Here is a 26,145-nt window from a genome sequence, read left to right on the forward strand (position 1 = left end):
AATCTGGTACTCAGCTGGAGAACATTGGTAGAATAGATTGTGCCTGAACGACCTGTCACAAAAAGATAAGATTCTAGCGGTTGCTCGTCCACCCGGAGGCACTCCGACGATCAAGTCATTTATCTCTTAGAGATAGCAAAAGTGCTTAACTCACTGTTTAGAATGCAAAAAGCGTACCTTAGACCCATGTGGGTGCTTTACTTTTATAGTTAGCACAAACCTGATCCCTGTAGAAGCCTAGCTTCTCTTGGACTCTGTCTCAATGCTTGTCTTGGACTCTCCAATAGATAAAGATAAACTCTCTAGGAGCTTTATCCTTATCCTAGCTGAGGTCCTCTCCCATTCTAGGACTCTTGTCCCTTATCCGCTCATCTCGGATTTCGGTATCTTCGCTGGTAACCTCGACCTAGCCGAGATCAACTCGGCATCATGACTAAGACACGTGGCACCTTGGCTAGCACTTCGGTGCCACCTTGGCCACGTGTTGTCATTAGAAGAATATGTCCCCACAACCATAAATCTCCAAAGGTTGTGGATCTAAAAGGAATGTAAAGTTTAACAAAATCTATAACTCTCCTTGAATAAAATTCTAACTCTCACTCTAAATACTCTTAATCTATATTATATATTTTGATCATAAAGAGAGAGAGAAAGAGAGATACGAATGGACCAAGAAGAAGAACCATAGAAAGAAGTTGAGATGATGAGTTCAAATTTATAGGCAAAATAAAGAATAGTTTCCAAGTAAACTTGGAGGGAAATAAAGATAGTTTATTTGGAGGCAAAGAAAGGTTGCTTGGAAAGAAAGAAAATAATATTTGATTGGAGCCCAAGCAAACTAAAAAAAGTAAATAAATAATGATAATAATGAAATGGAGTTAAAAAGAGATAAACAAATAGAGAAAATAAGTTAGGTTCTCATCTAAAAATCTCACCATCAAACTACTGCTAATATCTCTCACTAAAATATTAATATCTCAAAATACAGGATTTCTCGTGACAATTGCAATATATATATATATATATAATTTAATAAAATAGTTAAAATTTAATTCATTATAAATAATTTTTCTATACTTTTTAAATAAATTTTACATTATTATTTAATTTTAAAATTATTTAATTAGTCCGTGCGTCGCATGGCTTGATATGCTAGTACAACTTTAAGGGCTAGTTTGGCATATACTAAATAAGCCAAAAAGTCAAAAAGTCACTATCTTATTTAAGTCACATCATCTTATTTAAATCACATCACCTCTCTAACACATCACATCAAACCCAACCCAAACCCACCAATAAGTCAAAAAGTGCACTTTTTTAGGACATCCCAAACCAACCCTAAAAGTTAAAGTAAGAAAATAACCAAACATAAATGGTCAAGTGTAATTTAAAAAAAAAAAAATCCAAATTATTTTGCAAACACTAAAAAATCTAAAATCTAAGAGATCAAATATCAATTATTCATCCAAGGGTTAACGTTCCATCTCGCAGGAGAACACCGAACTGTGCGATGCATACAATCAGTCAGTCCACTTCCTGTATAAAGCAACAAAGAGGATAAAACAAACAAGCTAATCAGGGCCGTCAATTCTCATCACTAATCAAGTTATCTGCTCCAAAATTGCGTCTTTCATACGCGAGATCTGAATCGGTAACTCTCTCCGGTTCGAACTCGGCGAGGCGACTCATCTGCTCTTCGACTCAGTTTCAACAAGAAGATCAAGTTAACCCTAAAAAGCTTGAAGAAGAGGAATCAGAAATCAAAGAGAAGATTCAAAACGAAAAGGACAACGAAGACGAAGATGATGACTTTGATATGAACAAAGAGACCGGTGAGATTGGAGGACCTAGAGGTCCCGAGCCCACTCGTTACGGCGATTGGGAGCGGAACGGTCGGTGCTCTGATTTGTGATTACTTTTTGATTGATTGTTTGTTTGCTTGTTATTATTTATGTTGAAATCTTGATGGATTTAGGAACTTGAAATGTGATGTTAGGTTTATAATTTGGTTGAGTATATGATCAAATTAATGAATAAAAATGATTGATTGAATCAATCAATTATATTGTTGTTACTTTTTTTGCGGTATTGATTGTTCATAGTTATTACTAGTAAAATTGTCCGAGTTGTTGATGATGCATGTTCTTAATTCTGTTATATCACTATGCAGTGCCTCATCTTGATGTTAATTGTTTGATTTTAGAGAGAACTTGACGAGTGTCAAGTGATAATTTAAAGGATGTGGAGCATTGCTCCATCACAAGCAAATAACCTCTTCGGGGTGAGGGGAGGTGAGGGGAGGAGAAAATATTGAGGGTAACAGTGACATTATTTTACATGGCATCATCTGTCAATAAAAAAGGCTGCAAATGAAATTAGAGAGACAAGTCTCGTCTTTTATTAACTTAATAATATTGTGATTTGTGTCATAAAATAAAATTATTTATTAAATAGTGATACAACCACGTAATATACTGTTATATTCAATATTTACTTGGGAGGGAGAGGGCGACCTGGGTGCCATAGCCACCCTTGATTTTTGAAAATCCTATATGTAGTATAGTGCAAAGGACCTACTCCCCGAGGTTATAACCAATGATATTTCTCCTTACATAATGTGAAGACTTTACAACTCACTTGAGAACCTCCACTGCATTATAACCGTTAATCAATTAAATTTACAATTCATGTATTGCCCTATATAAATTTGAAGGAAAGTTTTTTTGGATGTGTAGGCTGTGATATATAGAATTTGATATATTTGCCTTTGTATTTTAAAAGGTAAAATTGTCTTGTTATTTTACAAAACTTTTAAATCAGTGCTCAATTTCTATAAATAGGCTATGAAACATGGATACTTTAAAAAATATGCCGTACTCATACCGGGTACTTACCGGCGTACCGTACCTCGTGTGATACTTCTACATACGTACCGGGTATACGAAACACGTACCCAAGTTTTTTCTTCTTAATTTTTGACGTACCCAGACGTACCTAGTATATATCCAAGCCGTACCGTACCTCCGTTGAAACAATATTTTCCTTCTACTACAGAAATACAACTCATTTCACTAGATTTCTTTTTTAGTTTTTGTTTTATGCTTAGCATGATTTTAAAATTAAATTATGGTTTGTAAGTTGTTTAATATATTGACATTTAATTTTGATTTATACTTTTCCTTTTGGCATTAAATGTTAATTATAGGTTGGACCTTAACAAATTAAACCATTTAATTATTTTTTGCATTACTGTAAATTAAAAATAAATATTTTTTTACAAGCGTACCAAGTCGTACCCGTACTCTATTTTTTTTAAATTTTATCGTATCAATGTACCTGTATCGTATCAGTACTAGTACTCGTACCCGTACCTGTGCTTCATAGCTATGAAGCATGAACACGACAAAATAGAAGCCGTGGCGGTGTCGGAAACGGGGACACGCCGGGGACACGTACGGGACACGGCATCTGGCGTGTCCCCTTAATTTAATCTATTTTTTTGCAGGGGACACGCGTGTCCAGAATCTGGACACGCCATGGACACGGCGAGAAGAGTTAATGAAAGGGAAAACGAGGACAAACCTGGTCGGTGACGATCCAGAGCCCTTCGACTTCGATCGACTATCCAGAGCCCCATTCGACTTCGATCGACGATCCAGCCCCTTCGACTTCGACGAGCTCTCTCTCGCCTTTACCTTCGCAGAGCGCTCTCTCTCTTTCTTGCCTTCTCTCTCTTGCTCGCGATCGCGATCGTCTCCCTCTCTCTCGCTTCTGATCGCGATCATCTCGCTTCTGTGTCCTCTCTCTCGGTTCTCTCCCGTCTGTCCTTTTGTCTTGATTCATATATAACATTATAACTATTATTATTATTATTATTATATATTCATAACTATTATATAATAACTATTATTATTATTATTATTATTATTATTATTATTATTATTATTATTATTATATAATATATATGACTAATAACTATTATTATTTTATTATATTATATAATAACTATTATTATTATTATTATATATTCATATATAATATATATGACTAATAACTATTATTATTTTATTATATATTATATAATAGTTATTATAAATATACTTATAATATGTATTAATAGTATATAACATAAATATATAGTATATAACATCAATATACTTATTAGATAATGGATAAAACATATTACAAGATAATATATATTTATACATATTAATAAATAAAAAAATAAACATATGTATGTGAAATAAAATAAAATAATTAATTACAACACATTATTTAAAAATATAATAAATAAAATAATTAATATGTATTAAAATAAAAATATTTATTCAAAAAATTAAAAAAATTGTCGTGTCCCCTGCCGTGTCCGTGTCCGTGTTCGTGTCCTCATTTTTTAGAAATTGTCGTGTCCCGTGTCCGTGTCCATGTCCGTATGCGTGTCCGTATCCGTGTTCGTGTCCGTGCTTCATAGCTTCATAGTAAATAGGACAAAGGAGTGAGAACAATTCACAATGATTATAGCCCTAGAACTTTCACTTATGGTTTGTGTTCGGATATTTCATTAAATATATATTATTATAGTGGAGATTTCTTCCTTTTTTCTATTCTATACAATTATACATTTTATTTCCATGTCACAATTTCTTCTGATGAAATTTTGGAGTTTTTATTTTAAATATTTATTATGGCTTTGGGGATTGTTCATTCTTCACTTAAAAGGCATTTTTTTTTTTGGGATTGACACTGGAGTGTCCGGATCAAAGCTCGACTAATCCCTAGGGATGTACAGCCCTCAGCAAGGAGTTTCCCGCACACCACGATTAATTCAAGGGTTTTCCTCTAGTCCGATGAACCTAAGGAATTGTTAGCACCTAAGAGGTTTTAATCTCTAAACCTTGGAGGGGGCACACCCCCAAGACCCAAGGTTTTGCCACTAGGCCAATCTCTTGAGATTTCACTTAAAAGACATTTTACTATCAATGTACACTTAATTTGAGCCCATAAAATAAACTTTTCGACAATTTCTTTTCCTATTGTATTTATGAATGTTTGTTTTCATTTACAAATCATGTATTTTGTATGAAACTTTTCTATTGAATTTCTGTTGGCCCCCATTAGGATGAAATCTTGACTTCACCCTTGACAAGTAGGGTGTGGTTGTTAAGGGTAACCCTAACAACCATGTAGTAGAACTTCTCACTAGATGATGATTGGTCTCTCTGGCAATAATCCATGTGGTAGAAAATGGGCATTGAGATTTGACTCAAGTCCAAATGCTAAAATTTTCAGACATTCCAAGGAATGCATGCTATGTCATAACAATTATAGATTGTTTATTTTGAATTTTAATAATGGGTTATAACTTTATGTATTAAAATGGAGATCTCCGTTTTAACCATGCAATGAAGAACTTGTAAATTCGAAGTCCTCCCAATTTATTGTAGATTTAGCAAAACAGGAGAAAAGATTTACTGCAAGTTTGCCATTGATGTTATGTAGGTTTGCATTATTAAGACAGTTTTGAGTGAGAAGATACTTAAAAGATGACTATTAATACAAAGGCCATGCGCAAGGTGTATTATTAAAAGCTTATAGTAATACATAAATACACGATTAATTCTACACTCATTGCTGAGAACAAGAAGTTTAATTTCTATTATACAATACAATCATTAAAATTTCCATTAAATATAACAATTTATACTCACTCTGATTTATAAATTACTTCTAACTTGCTATTAAAAGTTGTACTACCCATTGTTCCCCTCGTTGATACTCGATTTATGGAGGCAAATAGACTGGAGGGAATTGTTAGAGTGCTTTTATCTCCCTCTAGCATTTGCACCACAACTTTCACCGATGGTCAATCTATTGGGTACCATTGTATGCACCAAAGTCCCACTATTGTTAGTTTCTTCACAATCTTTGCATCTCTTTCTCAATTTGAACTCCTAATTCTTCTCCTTGATCCAAACGCTTGTAAATCCATTCATGAAAGTAATTTTTGCTCTTTTTTTGTGTATTTTGTGTCCCCCCCCCCCCTCCCCTCCCCTCCCCTCCCCTCCAACCATTTCTAGCAACATTCCAAAACTATAAACATTTGATTTGTATGACATATTCCCAAAGTTTACAGAGAATACTTCAGGGGCAATGTACCCTACGACCTCTCTTGTAGTAGTCATGGATATAGCACTCTGTTCCTTTGAACACAATTTTGATTGACCAAAGTTAGAGACCTTTGGGTTGAACTCTATGGCCCTGTTTGTTGTAAGAGATGGAGGGGGAATTGGGATTGAGATGGAGGTGGGACCCACTAATGTTGTGTTTATTTTGAAAGATAGAGAAGGAATTAAGATGGAGGTCTAGATTAGATTGAGCCTTGAAAGGAGGATTGAGATGGAGGAGGTGGAAGTCGTATTAGAAAAATAGTCCGCTGGACTATTTTTTATTTTTTACATGTTGGGCTTTTTTTTTTTTAACATTAATGTTTATTTTTTTTGTATTTTTTGTTAAGTAAAAATCATTGTTTTATTTGTTTTTATTTATTTTTTTATTTTTTACATGTTGGGCATTTTTTTTGAACATTAATGTTTAATGCTTGATGTATTTGTATTTTTTTTATATAAAAATAATTTAACAATCTGTACACTAACAACTATCATCAAAGCAAACACAATTTTACTTAATTCCCTTACTATCAATCTCCTCACTATGAATCTCCTCCATTCTATCTCTGAAAACAAACAGGGCCTGAGAAGTATCGACACAACATGGATACGACATGAACACGCTGAGACGCTAATTTTCAAAAAATACAGGACACTCCATGTGGGGGACACATATGTAATATATAATTTTATATATTTATTATATGTTATATATATGAATATATCATGACATTAATTCCTATAAATTTATATAGTTTGTGTTTTATTATTGTATCTTAAATTGTTTTGTTTAAACTTATAATTAGTTTCACATGTGTCTAATCGATAGACACGTGAGTTTAAGAGATACACACGTATGTCCTCCACGTGTCCAAAGAGTATGAGGGTGTTTAAAAAATATTAAAAAATAGGACACGTTTTGAAGAGTGTCGGACACGTGTCGGGGAAGTGTCCAAAGAGTGTCAGTGTCCGTCACAGACACAACATGCATACGTCACCTTCTTAGAAGTGTCTGTACTTCTTAGGTTGAACTTATGGTCCAACAAGATGTTGTGAGGCTTAATATCGAAATGAAGGATTTGTTGATCACACCCAAGGTGAAGATATTTAATTCCTTTAGCTATGCCAAGAGCTATATCTTGCAGCTTCTCCCAACCAAGTGAACGCTTCTCTCTATCAGAGATAGGAGATGAACTTTTCAAGCTAATTGTTCGGTAAGAACTCATAAAGGAGAGCTCTTCTGAATCCGTTAGAACAGTATCCTACCAAGTGAACAACAGTGATATGGTTGATTCTGCCTATTGTTTGCACTTCATTGATGAATTCCTCCTTATTTCCTTTCACATTGTTAAGAATCTTAACTGCAACATGAACATCATTTGAAAGATTTCCCTTGTACACTGATCCATAATCTCCTTGGCCTACTTTGTTCTGAAATCGATTTGTGATTTTCTAGATATTTGTGTAGAAGCATCTTGTAGGCTTAAGAGCTTTATAATCCTCCAAAAACTTTAAAATCTTTAATTGATCCACTTTCTTTATTTTGTTTGATCTATAGACAAAATACATTATAATAACAAATACAATAGGAATAGATGATCCAAGACTCCACCTGCAATTCCTAACATACCAAGTGAGTAAAATTTTGCCTCATCCACAAAATCAATTGAAATTAGGATAAATTATATTGGTAGTCCCTGCATTTTTCTTCTTGTGTCATTTTGGTCATTCTAATTTCAATTAACTCAATTTTGACACTTAATTGTAGATTGTGTGAATTTAATCCAATTGATAACACTAATTAGGATTTTTGAGGGAAAATGGTTGAGATTAATTCACTGAGTTGAACAAGTTTACAATTTTGCCTATAAAAACATAACATCAGCCGCTTATGTACGCATTTTCTATCAAAAAGCATTAACAATTGTAATCAATTGGATCAAATTGAGACAAATCATAAATTGATGGTAAAAATCGAACCAATTAAAATTATAGGGACTAAAATGGTACAAGGTTAAAAATATATGGACACCAGTGTAATTTGCCCTTGAAAATAAGGATGGATGGACCACTTCACCTGCAACCTTTAGTTTCCATGATGTATTTGTAAAAGTTTGAAAACTTATTAGATTATCATTTTCCTAAAATATGCGATTGGTGTTATTTTGGTTATTATTATTTTTATTACGTCAATTTAGTCCTCATTACATAAAAACGTGTTTTGATTTGAGCTCATCCAGCTCAACTCCTTTTGTAGATGATGTTAAATTTGAGCAAGGATCCTCTAGAGTTTTTTTTTCCTAAAGTTTCCTACAGTGGTGCATTGTGTGGTTGAGATTTAATGACAAGTCACATCAATTTTTCAACATTAAATCTCAGCCACACAATACACCACTTTAGAAAACTTTAAGAAAAAAACACTCTAGAAGATCCTTGGTGGTTAAATTTAGGTGTAAATATGGAAATTTAAGTAAAAGTTTTCACTTTTAGTCTTGAAAATATGCAATTTGTGTTATTTTAGTCCTTAATTGTTTAAATTGTATTAATTTAGTTCCTAATATATAAAAGTGTTCCAATTTAGTCATTCAATATAATTTGGTGTATTTTTGAGTAGAGTGTGGAAATCATAAATACCAATGAAAAAAAAATTGAGAAAGAAAAGAGCTTAGCGTTGTGTTTGGTTGAGATATTTGAGAAGGGATTTGGAAAGAAAAAAGAAAAAGGTAGATGAAATGTAAATAAAATATACTTGCATTTCATCTAGTTTCACACATATTTTCTCTTTCTGTTTCCAAATCTCCCAACTAAACACAGCGTAAGTGAATCCAAAAGACAAAAAGTGAAATTGTATTTTTCCCCCACTTTCTTTTTCTATATGTTTTCCACTATAGCCAAACAAAAAGTGAAATTACATTTCCTTTTCCCTTTATATTTTATTTATCAAATCTTTCAACTAAACATAGTCTTATTGTATCGCAATTGAATCATGCACAAAATGGCATAACTTAACACTATGTGAGTCACAATTAAAAAAAATTGAGTTATAACTAAACAACACATGAGGTATAACTAAACAACTCTTGGATCATAACAAAAATAATATCACAATGTGTTATAACTATACACACAAAAGTCATAAGGTGTATATGATACACACAAGTTGTTTATCATAGAATTTCCGTTATTGAAAACTATATTAGTACATCAATACTCAATTAATTCTAGACTCAATTGCTGAGAACAATGAGATTTATTACTATTATAAATTATATAATCATTAAAATTCTCGTAAAAAATCACTAATTTAGTCTCTTACTCACATTCAGAAATTACATCTAACTCACTAGTAAAAGTTGTACCACCCATTGTTCCCTTCGTTGGGAATGGATCTGTGAAGGACAATGGACTGGCTGGAACTATTAGAGTGCCTCCATCTCCCTCCAACATTTGCACTACAACTTTCATCGAGGGCCGGTCTATTGGATACCACTGTATGCACCAAAGTCCCACTATAGTTAGTTTCTTCACAATCTTTACATCTCCCTCTTCATCAATCTGAACTCCTAGTTCTTCTCATTTATCCAAACGTTTGTAAATCCATTCAGGAAAGTAATTTTCGCTTGTGTTCTGTGCTATAGGATTTCGCCTCACTCCAACAATTTCAAGCAATAGCATTCCAAAACTATAAACATCTGATTTGTATGATACATTCCCAAAGTTTCTAGAGAACACTTCAGGTGCTATGTAACCCACAGTCCCTCTTGCAACAGTCATGGATACTGCACTTTGTTCTTTTGAACACAACTTTGCTAGACCAAAATCGGAGATCTTTGCGTTGAATTTGTGATCTAACAAGATGTTGTGAGGTTTAATATCAAAGTGAAGGATTCATTGATCACACCCTAGGTGAAGATATTCAATTCCCTTAGCTATGCCAAGAGCAATGTCTTCCAATTTCTTCCAACCAAGTGAACGCTTTTGTTGATCAGAAGCTATAAACTTTTCAAGTGAATTGTTCGGTAAGAACTCGTAAAGCAAAGCTCTTTTGAAACTGTCAGCACAATATCCCACCAAGCGGACCAAATTGATATGGTGGATTCTACACATTGTTTGCACTTCATTGATGAACTCATTCCCATTTCCTTTCACACTGTTAAGGATCTTGACTGCGACAGGAACGTCATTGGAAGGACTTCCCCTGTATACTATGCCATAACCTCCTTGGCCTATTTTGTCCTGAAATTGATTTGTGATTTTCTTGATATCTGCATAGGAGTATCTTGCAGGCTTGAGAGCTTTGTAATCTTCTAAAAACTTTCTAATCTTTAATTGATCGGCTTTCTTTATTTTGTTTGATATGTAGACAAGATACATTATAATGACAAATACGACAAGAACGGACAAACCCAAGATCCCACCTGCAATTTATTTAATACCAAGTTAGCAAATTTTTGCCTCCTCAATGTCTGTTAAAATTAAGGGAGGATAGTTAACTTTACCTGCAACCTATAGATCCTTTGATGCACCTGTAAAATTGTGAAAACTATTAGACAATCAATTTTTTTTTTTTCTTCAATAAGTAAGAAATTTTATTATGATGGATTCATAATATTTTGATTGTACACTACTCTGTTTTTATTTTTGTAGGTGCTACGGAAAAGAAACTGGTAAAGTAGAATCAAATATTTGATAGTGTTAAATCCTCTCATAGGAAAATTCAACCATATTAGCAACTAAGATATACCTAGCCTCCGTTTGGGAAGTGGATTGCCTTTTTGATTTTTTTGACTATTTTAGCCCGGGGCCAAAAAGTTTGGTTTGGGAAGGACTTTTTAATTTTTTTGACTTTTTAACTTTTTGGTGAGGTGTCTTCACGGTAAATGACCAAACTGCCCTTGAAGTGATTTTTTATATTTTTACTCCTTCCCATACATCCTCCACGTCAGCGTCATTGGTGCGGATTTTTTTTTTGGGGGGGCGTATTTTTATGGTTTTTTTTAAAAAAATTTATGTTTTTGTCATTTTTCTTTTTGTATACATTAATTTGTTCTTTTTCTTTAATTTACATTTTTGTCTTATTTATTTTTATTGGTATACAATAATTTGTTTTTATTTTTCAAAAATGGGTTTTCATGTGTTTTATTTATTTGTAAATTACGTGGCAAATGGTAATTTCTGTTTTTAATTTTATTTTTTTTTTTTTTTTGGATGAGGCGTATTTTTCTGGTTCTTTTTTTTTAATTTACGTTTTTGTCGTTTTTATTTTTATTTGTATACATTAATTTGTTTTTATTTTTCAGAAATGATTTTTCATGTGTTTTATTTATTTTTAAATTACGTGGCAAATGCTAATTTCTGTATTTAATTTTTTTTTTTTTGGATGAGGCGTATTTTTTATGTTTTTTTTTTTTAATTTACGTTTTTCTCATTTTTATTTGTATACATTAATTTGTTTTTATTTTTCAAAAATGGTTTTTTATGTGTTTTATTTATTTTAAAATTACGTGGCAACTACTAATTTCTGTTTTTAAATTTATTTATTTATTTATTTTTGGTTGGATGAGGCGTATTTTTGATGTTCTTTTTTTTTGTTAATTTACGTTTTTCTCATTTTTATTTTCATTTGTATACATTAATTTGTTTTTATTTTTTAAAAATGGTTTTTTATGTGTTTTATTTATTTTAAAATTACGTGGCAACTACTAATTTCTGTTTTTAAATTTATTTATTTATTTGTTTTTGGTTGGATGAGGCATATTTTTGTGGTTCTTTTTTTTTCATTTACGTTTTTGTCATTTTTTTTATTGTTTTCAATTTGCTTTTTTTTTGGGGGGGGGGGTTTGGAAAAAGCTTTTTTATGTTTTGTTTATTTTAACATGACATTGAAAATGTAAATTTCGGTGTTATGTTGTTGTCTTCTTTATATATATATATATATATATTAATTTGTTTTTTTTTATTTTGGAAAAGGTTTTTTCACTTTTTTTTTTTGAAATGATGGAAACTGCTAATTTCGGTTTCATTTTATTGACGTTTTATTTTGTTAAAAAAAATTTTTTGAAAAGGTTTTTTCTTGTTTTTTAATTTTAAATGATGTTGACAATACTTATTTCAATTTCATTTTAATGTGTTTTTTTGTTGTTGTTGTTGTTGTTGTTTTTTATTTGTTTTTTTTTTTGTTGGAAAAGGCTTTATTATGTTGTTTTTTTTTTCAAATGACCTGAAAAATGATAATTTCGGTTTTTTTTTTTGTTTTTTTGTTTTAATTTGTTTTTTTTTTTGGAAAAGGATTTTTTATGTTTTTTTAAAATGACGTGGAAAATGCTAATTTTTGGATGAGGCATATTTTTGTGGTTCTTTTTTTTTCATTTACGTTTTTGTCATTTTTTTTTATTTGTATACATTAATTTGTTTTCATTTTTCAAAAATGGGTTTTCATGTGTTATATATATATTTTTTAAAATTACATTGCAAATGCTAATTTCTGTTTTTAATTTTTTTTTGTGTGTGGATGAGGCGTATTTTTGTGGTTCTTTTTTTTTTAATTTACGTTTTTGTCATTTTTAATTTTATTTGTATACATTAATTTGTTTTTATTTGTGGTTTTTCATGTGGGGGTAGTTTGGTAAATTTACCTTGAAGTGGGTTGTTGCCAATTAATTGCAGTGGCTTTTTTCTCTATTTGGCTACTTTAGCCTCTTTTGTTCCATAGTGGCTAAAATAGCCCCAATTTACATTGCCAAACGGACTCCTAATCAAGCTTGGACCTCAACACAATGCCACCACAAAGTTTTGAAAGGTCCTTAAAATATATATATTTTTTTAGATTGGCAAATGTTAGTTGTTAGTTGTTAGATTAGCACCTATGGAAAAAAATCTCATCACTCTTGGCAAAGCACCTAAGTGTTTGCACTCCCTTAATTCAATCTCCCTAAGGAGAATTGAACCCATGACCTCCTTAGAACTAATCCCTAAGGAAGGCATAGTGGCCAACTAGGCCTAGTCTAGTTGGTTAAAAGGTCCTTAAAATATAGTGTAGTATTAGTTATTAATATGAGGAAATTTCATCCTCCAAATTATACCCCACTGATCAATTTCACACCTGAATTTTTGATATTGTCAATTTACTCCTTAACCTATTTAAGTGTTCGTTTGGGAAGTGAGTTGACTTGTTAGTTTTTTGGTTTTTTTGGCTTTTTTGGTTATTGTGTGAGTGATTTTCTGACCATACTGCCCGCTTAGTAACCAGCTGGAGAGCACCGGCAGAATAGATGGCACCTGGCTGACCTGCAACAGAAAGAGAAGATTCCGACGGTGGTTCGTCCACCCAGGGGCACTCCGACGATCTAGTCATATATCTTTCAAAGATAAATCAAGTACTAAACTCACAAGCTTGAGTCTCAAAAGCATACCTTAGACCCATGGGGGTGCCTCTCTTTTATAGCCAACATAAACCTAGTCTCAATAGAAGCCTAACTTCTATGGACTCAGGATTACTGCTAATCTTGGACTCCCAGTTAGATTAGGATAAACTCTCTAAGAGTCTTATCTTAATACAAACTGAAGTCTTCTCTCATTCTAGGACTCTTGTCCCTCATCCAGGTTAAGTTCCTTTTCCATTCTAGGACTCTTGTCCCTTATCCACTTATCTCGGATTCCGATATCTTTGGAGATAACCTCGGCCTTGCCGAGATCACCTCGGCGTCACGACCAGGACACGTGGCACCTTAGCTTGTTGGTACTCAGAAAATATATCCCCACAACTGCCCCCTGGGTTCTATTACCTCGGCATTCTGAGGTGATGGAACCTACACTGTTCGTTCATCTATGCCCCTCTGTCCGAGATCAAACTCGCCGACCTCAAAGTTCCCTGGACTTTACTGTCCACTTGTGTCAAGTATCAGGATTCATGCCTTCCAGGCTACTTGAGATCGCACCTCCTAGCCGAGGTTTATGGTTCCATCAATTTGTAAACTCCAGAAGCTTTTTGAGTTTTCAACAAAGCTTTCTCTCTTTCCCTTTGTCTTCTCATTTTGCATTCTTTCATGTGCTTTCTGTGCTAAAACTTTTCTCTTTTCAAAAAATATCCCCAATCCTTCATCGATCTCTTTTCAAGCTTTCTGTAACTGCTCCGTTCACACTCTCCGGTGGGTTTCTTGATTTCCAGTCACCTATTTGACTCTGGCGATCTTTATATCGGTGTTCATTTGGTAGGTTCATAAATTCTCACTTTTTATTAAGCTCAATCTTTCATAACTCTTCTGATTTACTTTGAATCTGTTTATTTGCCATCTGTGGCCTTTTGTTCTCGTCTGTTTTCAAGTTTTTGATTTTTTATTGCTTAAATGCCTGGAACTGTTCTTGTCATATCATGTCTGGTTCATTACTTTCTTGTTCTTCACATACTTACTTAGTGCCTTTGTACTTGGCTTTATTCTTTGAACTTTGTCATCTTCTTGACTCTGACTTTTCTCTTCTTGTTTTTCTTGTTGTATTTCCAGATTCTTGCCTTCGTTTCTGTTTTCTGCATAGTCTTAGAACCACATCCCTTCTTGAAATTGTTGCCGAGATAATAGTAGAGAAGCTCTCCCAGCTGACTGCCAATGTTGAACCACCGTCAACCGTTGAAGTAGATTAGTTCGACGTTCTTGCTTTAGTCCCTAGTTCTTAGGGTCTTCATCTTTGTACTTTTGTTTTCTTTGCATATGTACCTCTTTTTTGCTTCTGAAAAATGTCTGTTGTTGGCTGATGTTAACATTCCTTGCTCCTTGATTATCATTCATTCTTCTACTGTATTTGATAGCCATGTCGGGTAATTGACTTCTCGGATGGCCCTGGGCTCCAGAAGTCTGTCTACTTCTTCCTCTACTACTTCGACGTGCATCGACGTCGGTCCTTTTGCTCGTTGGATTACAGGTTTGGCCGACCTGTCGACGTTCAGTTGGTGGCAAGTGACCTCGAGATCAATGCCAGGCATTTCGTAAGGTGTCCAAGCAAATACCTCAATGTTTGCTCTCAAAAAAGCTTCCAATTCTCTTTCTTCTTCTTCGACTAAGCCTGAGCCGAGAAGAAAGAAGCGTTCTTCATCCCCCTCCTGGATGAGGATCTTCTTCAGTGCCTCTTCACTCTTCTTGGCTGGCTCCTTGCCGACATCATCTAGGACCTCTATGTCCTCGTTTTCAATCTCTGCCTTCTCTGGTTCTCGAATGCTGCAGGTGAATTTCATTGCTGCCATGGAGCAATTTTCCGCCTGCAGTTGATCTCCTCTGACTTCTTCAATCCCATGTTCTGTTGGAAACTGTAGTAGTTGATGCAACGTTGAGGGAACTGCCCCCATTGCATGCAACCATGGCCTTCCCAAGATGATGTTGTATGGCGAGGGTGTGTCAATCACTATGAATTCTGTCTTGATCTCTTTAGTGTCGGCTTGTACTTCCAAGCTTGTTAAGTCCAGTGGCCACGTCGGCGTTCCATTGAAGCCGACCATCGAGCCATTGGATTGCTCCAAGTCATCAGGATGGAGGCCCAGCTCCTTGTAACATCTAACATACATGATGTCGCAAGAGCTGCCTTGATCAATCAAGATGCGTTTCACTTGGCACTCCCCAACCTAGAGGGATACAACCAAGGCATCATTATGTGGATGCTGGACCATTTCTAGGTCGGCTTCAGTAAAGACTATCGTCGGTCCTTGGCATTCTTCAGGCTGAGGTCTTTTATGTCTGACTTGGTTCACGTGTTGTAGGTGTTTTACCTTCTGGGTCTCCCCTCGTATGTCGTTTTCGTTCACCTTTGAGTGGATTACATTAACCACCCGTGGTCCTCCAACCTGTGGTTGCTGTGCTGGGGGAGGCGGAGCTGTTGGTGCTTGAGGCAATCTTGCCTATTCTTCCCTTGTCCTGGCCTCATCGACAAGGTCCCTCAGATGGCCTTGCCTCACCAAGTCTTCTAAATGTGCTTTTACTGCTCTGCAGACTTGAGTCATATGCCCGCCTTCAACATACACCTTTAACTGTGCAATCTCCTCGGGGTGTAACACCTCGGTTGTACCCATTAATCAGTTTATCTCAGTTTTGACCTAATACTTGAAAATATTTATCATAATATTTCCACAAGTGTTATTTACAACTTGATACTTCACTTTTAGCAAGACTTCTGTCTTCAAATTTCTTCCAAGTCTTGGCAATATGGTAATCTCGGCAAGTATGTAGATACTTCTTTCAACATAACCTTGGTTTAACTTGTAAATTTTTGCTCAAAAAATTTCAACAAGTATTTAACCATAGTCTTCAACTTGTAAACTCTTCTCAAGTTTCAACAAGTGTTTGAACATCTTCTCGGTTTAACCTAACTTGTAAACTTTTCTCAAGTTTCAACATCATCTCGGCTTAACTTCGGTTAAGCATTATCTCAGTTTAACTTCGATTAAATATCATCTTTGGCTTAACTTCGGTTAAGCATCATCTCGGTTTAACTTCGGTTAAATATCATCTCGATTTAACTTCAGTTAAACATCATCTCGGCTTAACTTCGGTTAAGCATCATCTCGGCTTAACTTCGGTTAAGAATCATCTCAGTTTAAAAACATCATCTTCGGCTTAACTTCGGTTAAGCATCATCTCGGTTTAACTTCGGTTAAACTTCATCTGGGCTTAACTTCTGTTAAGTATCATCTCGGCTTAACTTTGGTTTAAGTATTATCCCAATTTAACTTCGTTAAACATCATCTCAGCTTAACTTCGGTTAAGCATCATCTCGGTTTAACTTCGGTTAACCATTATCTCGGCTTAACTTCGGTTAAGAATCATCTCAGTTTAAAAACATCATCTTCGGCTTAACTTCGGTTAAGCATCATCTCGGTTTAACTTCGGTTAAACATCATCTGGGCTTAACTTCGGTTAAGTATCATCTCGGCTTAACTTCGGTTAAGCATCATCTCGGTTTAACTTCGGTTAAACATCATCTCGGCTTAACTTCGGTTAAGTATCATCTCGGTTTAACTTCGGTTAACCATTATCTCAGCTTAACTTCGGTTAAGAATCATCTCAGTTTAAAAACATCATCTTCGGCTTAACTTTGGTTAAGCATCATCTCGGTTTAACTTCGGTTAAACATCATCTGGGCTTAACTTCGGTTAAGTATCATCTCGACTTAACTTCGGTTAAGCATCATCTCGGTTTAACTTCGGTTAAACATAATCTCGGCTTAACTTCGGTTAAGCATCATCTCGGTTTAACGTCGGTTAAACATCATCTTGGCTTAACTTCGGTTAAGCATCATCTCGATTTAACTTCGGTTAAACATCATCTAGGCTTAACTTTGGTTAAGTATCATCTCAGCTTAACTTCGGTTAAGCATCATCTCAGTTTAACTTCGGTTAAACTTCATCTCGGCTTAACTTCGGTTAAGCATCATCTCGGTTTAACTTCGGTTAAACATCATCTCGGTTTAACCAACTTGTAAATTGTTACAAATTTCAACAAGCGGTAAACATCATATCGGTTTAGCCAACTTGTAAATTGCTACAAATTTCAACAAGTGGTAAACATCATATCGGTTTAGCCAACTTGTAAATTGCTACAAATTTTAACAAGCGGTAAACATCATATCGATTTAGCCAACTTGTAAATTGCTACAAATTTCAACAAGCGATAAACATTATATCGGTTTATCCAACTTGTAAATTGCTACAAATTTCAACAAGCGGTAAACATCATATCGGTTTAACCAACTTGTAAATTGCTACAAATTTCAACAAGCGATAAACATCATATCGGTTTAGCCAACTTGTAAATTGCTACAAATTTCAACAAGCGGTAAACATCATATTGGTTTATTCAACTTGTAAATTGCTACAAATTTCAACAAGCGGTAAACATCATATCGGTTTAACCAACTTGTAAATTGCTACAAATTTCAACAAGCGGTAAACGCATTCTTCTTCTCTCTGCCCCCCAGTGTGAACTTAAAATCCACTTGGGTTCTCATCATACATATAGCTTCGACCTTGTCGCCGAGGTTGAATTCAAGCCAAGGTTATCGGCCTTGGTTTCTCTATTGATCTTACTTGGCTGAGTTTGACTTTCGGCCTCGCATCGGCGAGCCGTTTCTCTTTTCTTGTTCCGACACCTTTGTTCCGGCATGTCCTCCTCGGCCCCAGCATACTTCTCAATTCTGGCCAACTTTAGTCTGATCTTGCGTGTTTCCTTTTTATCTTCTGAGATCTGAGATCTGCTCATTGTGTTCTTCTCTTCTCAGACTTAGGTGCCGAGATCTTATCTTCTGAAATCTTGGATTTGCTCACTCAGGTTGAGCTCTTCTTTTCTCGGACCTACTCATCTAGGCCGAGATCATGTCTTCTGGGATCTGAGATCCGGGATTTGCTCACTCCGGTTGAGCTCTTCTATACTTGCATGTTATCTCCTTGGGAACACTCATGCCCCCTGTCTTTGCATCCCTTCTAAAAGGGTCTTCGTTCCTCCTCAGGTATCTATTCTTCCATACCTGGAGGTCATCTTCGTTGTAGTATCCGCTTCGATCTGTTGTCTTTGGTGCGTCACCTTCCTGGCCGGCGTCTTTCACTCCGTGACTCTGGTTACGAGTTTCTGTGTTGCGATCGTCCCCTTCAAGGTCGAGGTCGATAGGTCTCCAACTCCCAGCAGGAGCGTTGTCTCTAATCTGATCCTTCTGTCCGTCATTGGCCATCTATTCTTCTTTCTTTCATTAGCCATCTATTCTTCTTTCTTTCATTGGCCATCTATTCTTCTTTCTTTCCCACAGACGGTGCCAAATTGTGTGAGTGATTTTCTGACCACACTGCCTGCTTAGTAACCAGCAGGAGAGCACCGGCAGAATAGATGGCACCTAGCTGACCTACAACAGAAAGAGAAGATTCCGGCGGTGGTTCGTCCACCCGGGGGCACTCCGACGATCTAGTCAGTATATCTCTCAAAGATAAATCAAGTGCTAAACTCACAAGCTTGAGTCTCAAAAGCATAACTTAGACCCATGGGGGTGCCTCTCTTTTATAGCCAACATAAACCTAGTCCCAATAGAAGCCTAACTTCTATGGACTCATGATTATTGCTAATCTTGGACTCCCAGTTAGATTAGGATAAACTCTCTAAGAGTCTTATCTTAATACAAACTGAAGTCTTCTCTCATTCTAGGACTCTTGTCCCTCATCCAGGTTGAGTTCCCTTTCCATTCTAGGACTCTTGTCCCTTATCCACTTATCTCGGATTCCGATATCTTCGGAGATAACCTCGGCCTTGCCGAGATCACCTCGACGTCACGACCAGGACACGTGGCATCTCGGCTGACACGTCGGCGTCACCTTGCCACGTGTTGGTACTCAAAAAATATATCCCCACAGTTATTATAGTCTGGGACTAAAAAATCTCATTTTTTGACTTTTTTGTGAGAGAAAGAATGTAATGATTATGGATTTGATATGATGTTTTGTCTTATTGAACTAAAAAATCTATTTTATTTTTTGTGACTAAAATAGACAAAAAAGCCCCAAACTTGGCTTCCCAAACGAAGCCTAAATCGTGATCAATTTGTCCCCCATCATTACATTTAAATGAAAACAGTTAAAAAAAATTACATTTTAAACTCAATTTTCAAATTATATATTCAAATTCACCCTTTTTATTCTCCTCTCACCTAAACTACCCTCTCTCATCTCTTAACAAAACAACCACCACTACCACCACTTCCACCACCAACCATCACCATTTTCTGTTAGCTTGCAGCAGCGGCGTTGCCAAGTTGATTCAGTTTTGTCTTCCATTGACCCATTTGTGATTTTTCTCTCTAAACCCTTCTCTCTCTACAATTCATGCACAATGGACACGCCGTTCGCAACCTCTGAAACCCTTGCAATGTGTTTTGTCCTTGAAGGATTCTTCTGGGTTTCGTTTATATATTTAATTTGCTGGGTCTTGACCAATTAACAATTCAATTTAACAATTAACCACGGATGCAAGCCTACCCATCATAATAAATCAATTCCTTTATCAGAGAAGCAAAATGTTATCAAATAACTCAATTAACACCTCTGTTGTTGTGAGCTCAAATAACCAAGTTTCACTCTCTCTCTCTCTCTCTCACAATTTAAAGATTTGATCCAGATCTAGGTAAGGTGGTGGAGGGAAGTGCGGGGTCTTCAATGTTTGGTTAGGATAGAGGAGGGGTGACAGTGGTGGCAGCGTGGAAGGGAGGCTGAAGGTTTGGGTCGGGGCTGCGGTGGCGAGTATGGTGAAGGAGGGGCTTGAGGTAGCGTGGAGGGGCTGAGGCAGAGATAAAGGGGTGACTAGAGGTGGAAGGGGGAGGGATTGCAGTGGCGGAGGGAGGAGGAGGGCTAGCCGGTAGCGGTGGTGGCCGACGGAGTTGTAGAGGTGCAGAGAGGAGAGATGGTGAGTTTGGGTGAGAGAATAGAATAGAAAGCTTGAGTTTAAATTTATAATTTAAAATTTGGGGCTAAAATATAAAATTTTTGAACTTTTTTCGTTTAAATATGATGGTAGGAGACAAATTAATCATGATTTAAATATATAATTTAAAATTTGGTTGGGGGAGGGATTGCAGTGGCGGAGGGAGGAGAAGGGCTAGCAGGTGGCAGTGGTGGCCGGCGGAGTTGTAGAGGTGCAGAGAGGAGAGATGGTGAGTTTGGGTGAGAGAATAGAATAGAAAGGTTGAGTTTGAATCTATAATTTAAAATTTGGGACTAAAATACAAAATTTTTGAACTTTTTTCGTTTAAATATGATGGTAGGAGACAAATTAATCATGGTTTAAATAGGTTAGAGGGTAAATTGACAATATCAAAAGTTCGGATGTTACATTGATCAGCGGGGTATAATTTGGAAGGAAAATGAAATTTTGAAATTTCCTCTATTAATATTTATAGATCGTATTGGCTCGCTCCAACAAGATTTTTTGAGAAATTTAGTACTTGATCACCCCAAGATCTCTTTTTTCAATTTGCATTGTCAAGTTGCAGTTTTTACTATTTAGCTCTTTGTATTTTCCTTTCTCTCTCCACCATTTATTCTTCTTTTTTGTATTGATTCTTCCTCTTCTTTTCTTGTTCTTATGTTGACTCGGTTTTTTCCTTAGTCTTTTTTTAATATTTTATTTCAATACTCTCTTCAACTCAATTTCCATTTTCAATTTTTCTTCCTAATCTCCATTTCTATTTCAAAACTTCTACTTTCAATTCTTCTTTTTCTTCTTATTTCTCTATTTTAGTTATCTCTTTCTACTTCTGTTTCTTTGAGATCTTACATTGATATCACATTTTCATTGAGCATCATTTTTGAATTGATATTTTTATAGTTAAATGTGGCATTCAATTATTATTGGTTTCTCAAAATTGAAGTAATTTGCAAATTTGCAAAAAAATTAATTTGTATTTGAAATTTCAGTTCCAAAATTAGACGTTAAAGTTTTCAAAGTTGTCAAAAATATTTTAGTTGTCTAGAGTGTTTGTGAAAATAAAAAAATCGGTAATTTGTCTTCGGAAATTGCTCCGTAAGTAGCTCGAGCAAGTGAGGCTCGAATGGCCCGAAATATTCTCTCTTATCTCTATCTCTCTCAAACCTGACCCAAGAAAGCTGTGATGATTGTTCTCTCTCTCCTCTCTTCAAAACCCACTTTCTCATCCCTCTTCTTCGCTCACACTTGACACTGAGCAACCGGAGCCGAAACATCTCAACCGATGCCGGAGATGTGAGCTCAAGAAAAGCTTCTTCATTGCAGGGAACCAACACTGAACATGACCCAAGTTTATACAGATGATATGAATCATCTCTCACCCAATTTCCATAAAAAAAAATTACAATTCATCAAAGACTCCACCAAATTCTCACTCCCCTGTTTTGCAGACAAACCCACATTAGTCCCATTACTCTATTTCTTACCCTTCTCTGTAACTTTCACATCTTTATTCCCTGTATAATTTTTTCTAATAGGGGAAGATGTTAGCACTAAATTCGTAGTCCGATTTTGGCTTCAATTTTATCATGTAAATCTTTACTCTGAGTCTGATTTTGATTTTGGGTAGTGGGTGACTGAACTGTGGTGTTTTGGGATCTCTTTCTTCAATTCTTCTTTCTCCTCCTCCTCCTTTTTTTTTTTCCCCTCTGAGTTTTCTGACCCCATTCTTTGATTATCTTCTTCTTCGATTTGATTATCCTTCTTGGATTCTTTTTTTTTTTCTAATCTATAGCCTTATTCCTCTTTGATTTTCATTCTGATTTTTTTATTTGGGTTTGAATTTGATTCGGTTTGGTTTTAGATTTGATTTGATTTCACATTCTATTTGGTAAACAGAAATTGATTTTGATTTTGAAGAGGAAGAAAGAAGAACATCTTCTACATCTTCTTCTCTCTTTCTTCCCATCTGTTTTTTTTTCTTCTCTCTTCCTCCCTCTTCTCTCTTTCTCTCGCCTCTGTTACCTGTTTCAGAGACCAAAGAGAAGGGGAAGGAAAGAAAAAAAAAAGAAAGAACAAGTGAGATTATTCCTAGGTTACAAAGATTGGCCAAGAAAGATGATGGTGGAGAACAAGTGAATCATGGGAGGTTTGGGAGAGAGAGAGAGAAGAGAAAATCCGTTGATGAATTGAAGAGCAGAAGATAACAAAAGAGACAGAAAAAAAAAGTGTCAAAACGACGTTGTTTTGACACCTCAAGCCAATCAAGCCTTGTATATTTCGAGCTACCTAGAAGGATCGTTTATGTTCTTGTCAATAAATTAATTATTCTTTTAACTTTACATATTTCTACATTGATTACAAAATACACATTTTTGACAATGAAAATTGTCAAAATTACACTACTCAAAACAATAAATAAAAAAAAATTAGTTACATATAAGTTCTCCTCCCAAAGATTAAAGGTAGAGAGATAGAATTATTTTAAGGAACAAATTGAAACACTTTACCAGTAGCACTAAGTAATATTTGGATAAATTACAAATACACCCCCTAAAGTTTGTTTAAAATACGAAATGTCTCTTGTGGTTTTGAAAATTACTTGCCGCCCCTCAAATTTCTAATTGCATAACAAATGACTCATTTTATTAATAAATCATCAAATTAATTAATAATTTTTAATGATGTCAAAAATATATTTCAATTAACAATTTAAGTAATTTTATTGTTGTATAGGAGAGTAGTTATAGTTAAGAATGTCATTTTTTTTTTGCTAATTCTGTTAAATACATTTTTTTTTGACAAAGAAGTATTTATAATTTTTAAAATCACCAAGGGAAATCTGTATTTTAAAGCAAATCTTAGAAAGTGTATTTGTAATTTACCTTAAATTTATTTATGAAAGGCTTGGAGGTGATGGTGGCTTCAAGAAAGGAAAAAATGAACTGAAAAGTGAAAAGCCTAGCTTTAAGAAAGTAGAAACAAGAATATAAGCGTACCTGTAGATGGTGGTTTGGACTTGTCAAAGCATTCAGTTGATCCATTTAATAATAATTGGCTGCTGTTGTTGTTGCTCAATCTATGATACTTGCCTTGTGCTTCACAGTTCCCACATATAGATTTTGTACAGGGGAAAATATCCTCTGCTTTCCGTACTCCTTGGGCTCCAAGCTTCACGTGACGGCGTCTAACCTGGCAACACAGAGAACGATGAGCTGCCTGGCGGTGGTGTGCCGGATAGACCCTCCGACGATAAAGTCAGATCACTTGAGGAAGAAAAAGGCTGTTAGAGAGAGAGAGTGTGTGTTTCAGATGGCGCAAGTTGCTTACCTCTAACGTTCATCTCCCCTTCCTTTTTCTAGGCTGGCCATGCAGCCTCAGGATTGTACGCACACTACCTCTACTGTTCTTCCCTAGACAGGTGGCAGTGCTCGCCTCCCACCACCTTACGCGTGTAAAGGCCAAATCCTCCATCCAGTACATGTAAAACTACCAAACGGTACTGACGCGTGCCTGGAGCAGATTTCCTCTCCCTCACGCCATCGGCCCAAGTGGCACACCCGGCATACCAAGACCGGCCTATTCCTTGGAGAAAATCACAACCACAGAGAACACGACCGAGCTTCCGAGCTATCCGGTCGGGCGCACGCCGACCACCATCTTGGTCCAAACTCTCCGGGTTAACTGAAGGTGAAGCGTGCTGGTCCTCTTCTCGGCCTAGACTCATTCCGGACTGTCATTTGCTCGGTTGTGTCGTGCTAACGCGCGCCTATCGCCGAACGTCTAGCAGTCACAGCTCGGCCAGGCCTTAGACCATGCCTGGTCGGCCAACCTACCTCGGCCGTGTACAACAGGCCGGAGGGCCGCGCCAATTGAGAAGATAGCTCGGCGCCGTAAGATTTGCCACACCCGCGTTACCGTAGCTCGGCCGTACTGTCCGGTGCAAATCTCCCCTCTTAGATTTAATACATTTCAATCCAATAATATCAAATCTACTATTATTATTACATATTTCAGCTGGTAGTGAGATGTTATACATCTTTTGCAAGATAATTTGGGTGAAAAACCAGAGTACATGACATAAACTTGGTGACTGTGGTCGCTACGGCAAATACACATCAAACGAGTTTTGCAGTGGCTGGGAACAATTGATGAAGCTAAAGTCGTTGTTAGAGGAGGGAAAATATGTTAGGAATCGCGGAGAGGCAGATAAGTTGAGGTTTGGAATGCGTAGTGGGAAGCAGCCATCAGATGGTCTGAGATTTGTAGTCAATATTGTTCACAAATACATTCACAAAATTTGGGAGCTCAAGCACAGGGTATTTGCTACGAGGAGTGCAAGAAAGATCAAAGCTAGGATGCCCAAAGTGGTTGGGGTGATACCCTTTTAGCCGGAAAGGGAATCGGATTTCAGGGCTGTCATGTTTACTGCAACTTGTTGGTATGCACTCTTCATCTTGTTCTCCTTCTACAGCCATTGGTCCTATGACCAAGAAGAACAAGAAGATCATTTGGAAAATGGCCATCTTGCTATGGAACTGTCTGAAACAAAATTCTAAGGACTCTGCTAATAGTGTTGTTCGTTGTGGTCGAGGTTGGTTTAAGAAAGAGACTTGAAAAAAAAATGCAAATTTCACATTGCCCCTTATGATGTGGCCTATGTGTGGTTTACTACCATTCATTTGAAAATAATCACATAAATTTCATGTGTTTGTGAATTAAAGTGCATTTTGTCCAACTTAACAAGAAGTTTGAAACATGTGTCGGGACATTAAGGGATTCTGTACTCATTTTTAAGTGTCAAAGGGTAAATCACACAGAGTAAATAGCAAGGGTTAAAGTAAATTTTTCCTTTGAAAAAATTGACGAAAATACATTTGGTCTGTACAATGAGATTATTTATGTACAAGGGTATTTTAATATTTTTGCTTAAATTATTGGTTGGCTTGACGATGCTCTTTATTCTACCAACCACATGGGGTTTACATAACTATTTTCAAATAATAGGTGATAAGTTGCGCATAGGCAAAATTATAAGAGGATAAAGTGAAATTTTCTGAGGATAATTTATACATTTCACCTTTATAGTTTGATCTAAAATTTATTTTAGTCTATATTGTTTCAATTTGAACAATTTAATCTATACACTTTAAGTCCATTTTCTATTTGGTCATTTTGTCCAAATTTTTGGTAATTTTTTCTACGTGTACGCTTCAACAAACTAACAAATGTCTAAAAATCGTTAATTTTAATCTATAGTTTAAACGAACAGAAAGATTAAATTAAAAGTAAATTTAAAGCGTAAAGACCCAATTATTTACTTTAAAACAATAGAGATCAAATAAACATTGTAGTTTGAATAATTATCACAATTGTGATTTTTTCAATAAAATTTTTAGTTAATATTTACATACTCTTGTTGCATTTGTAAATGTGTAAATATGTCTCTTGTTTAATAATTCTGGCAACTCTTAATTAACTTGTTTGATTGGTTATTGGACTTTAATTTTTGGCGAAATAACATGTAATGTTGAAAAAAT

General features: G+C 35.6%; 1 protein-coding gene and 1 pseudogene across 4 annotated transcripts in view; one reads left to right on the forward strand and one right to left on the reverse strand.

Moving 5' to 3' along the window:
* Window positions 1-1,790: 1,790 nt before the first annotated feature.
* Window positions 1,791-26,145, forward strand: part of LOC114272435 (uncharacterized) — a 313,860-nt gene continuing 289,505 nt past the window's right edge. For all 4 annotated transcript variants that reach the window (XR_014337392.1, XM_082882115.1, XM_082882116.1 and 1 more), the window contains exon 1: window positions 1,791-1,892. The gene's annotated coding sequence lies outside the window, so the exon portion shown is untranslated. The remainder of the gene's footprint in view (window positions 1,893-26,145) is intronic.
* On the reverse strand, window positions 9,741-10,541 carry LOC145797586 (rust resistance kinase Lr10 pseudogene; annotated as a pseudogene).

This window comes from Camellia sinensis, chromosome 8 (assembly GCF_055761805.1).
Source record: "Camellia sinensis isolate YWXY chromosome 8, ASM5576180v1, whole genome shotgun sequence".
NCBI lineage: Eukaryota > Viridiplantae > Streptophyta > Magnoliopsida > Ericales > Theaceae > Camellia > Camellia sinensis.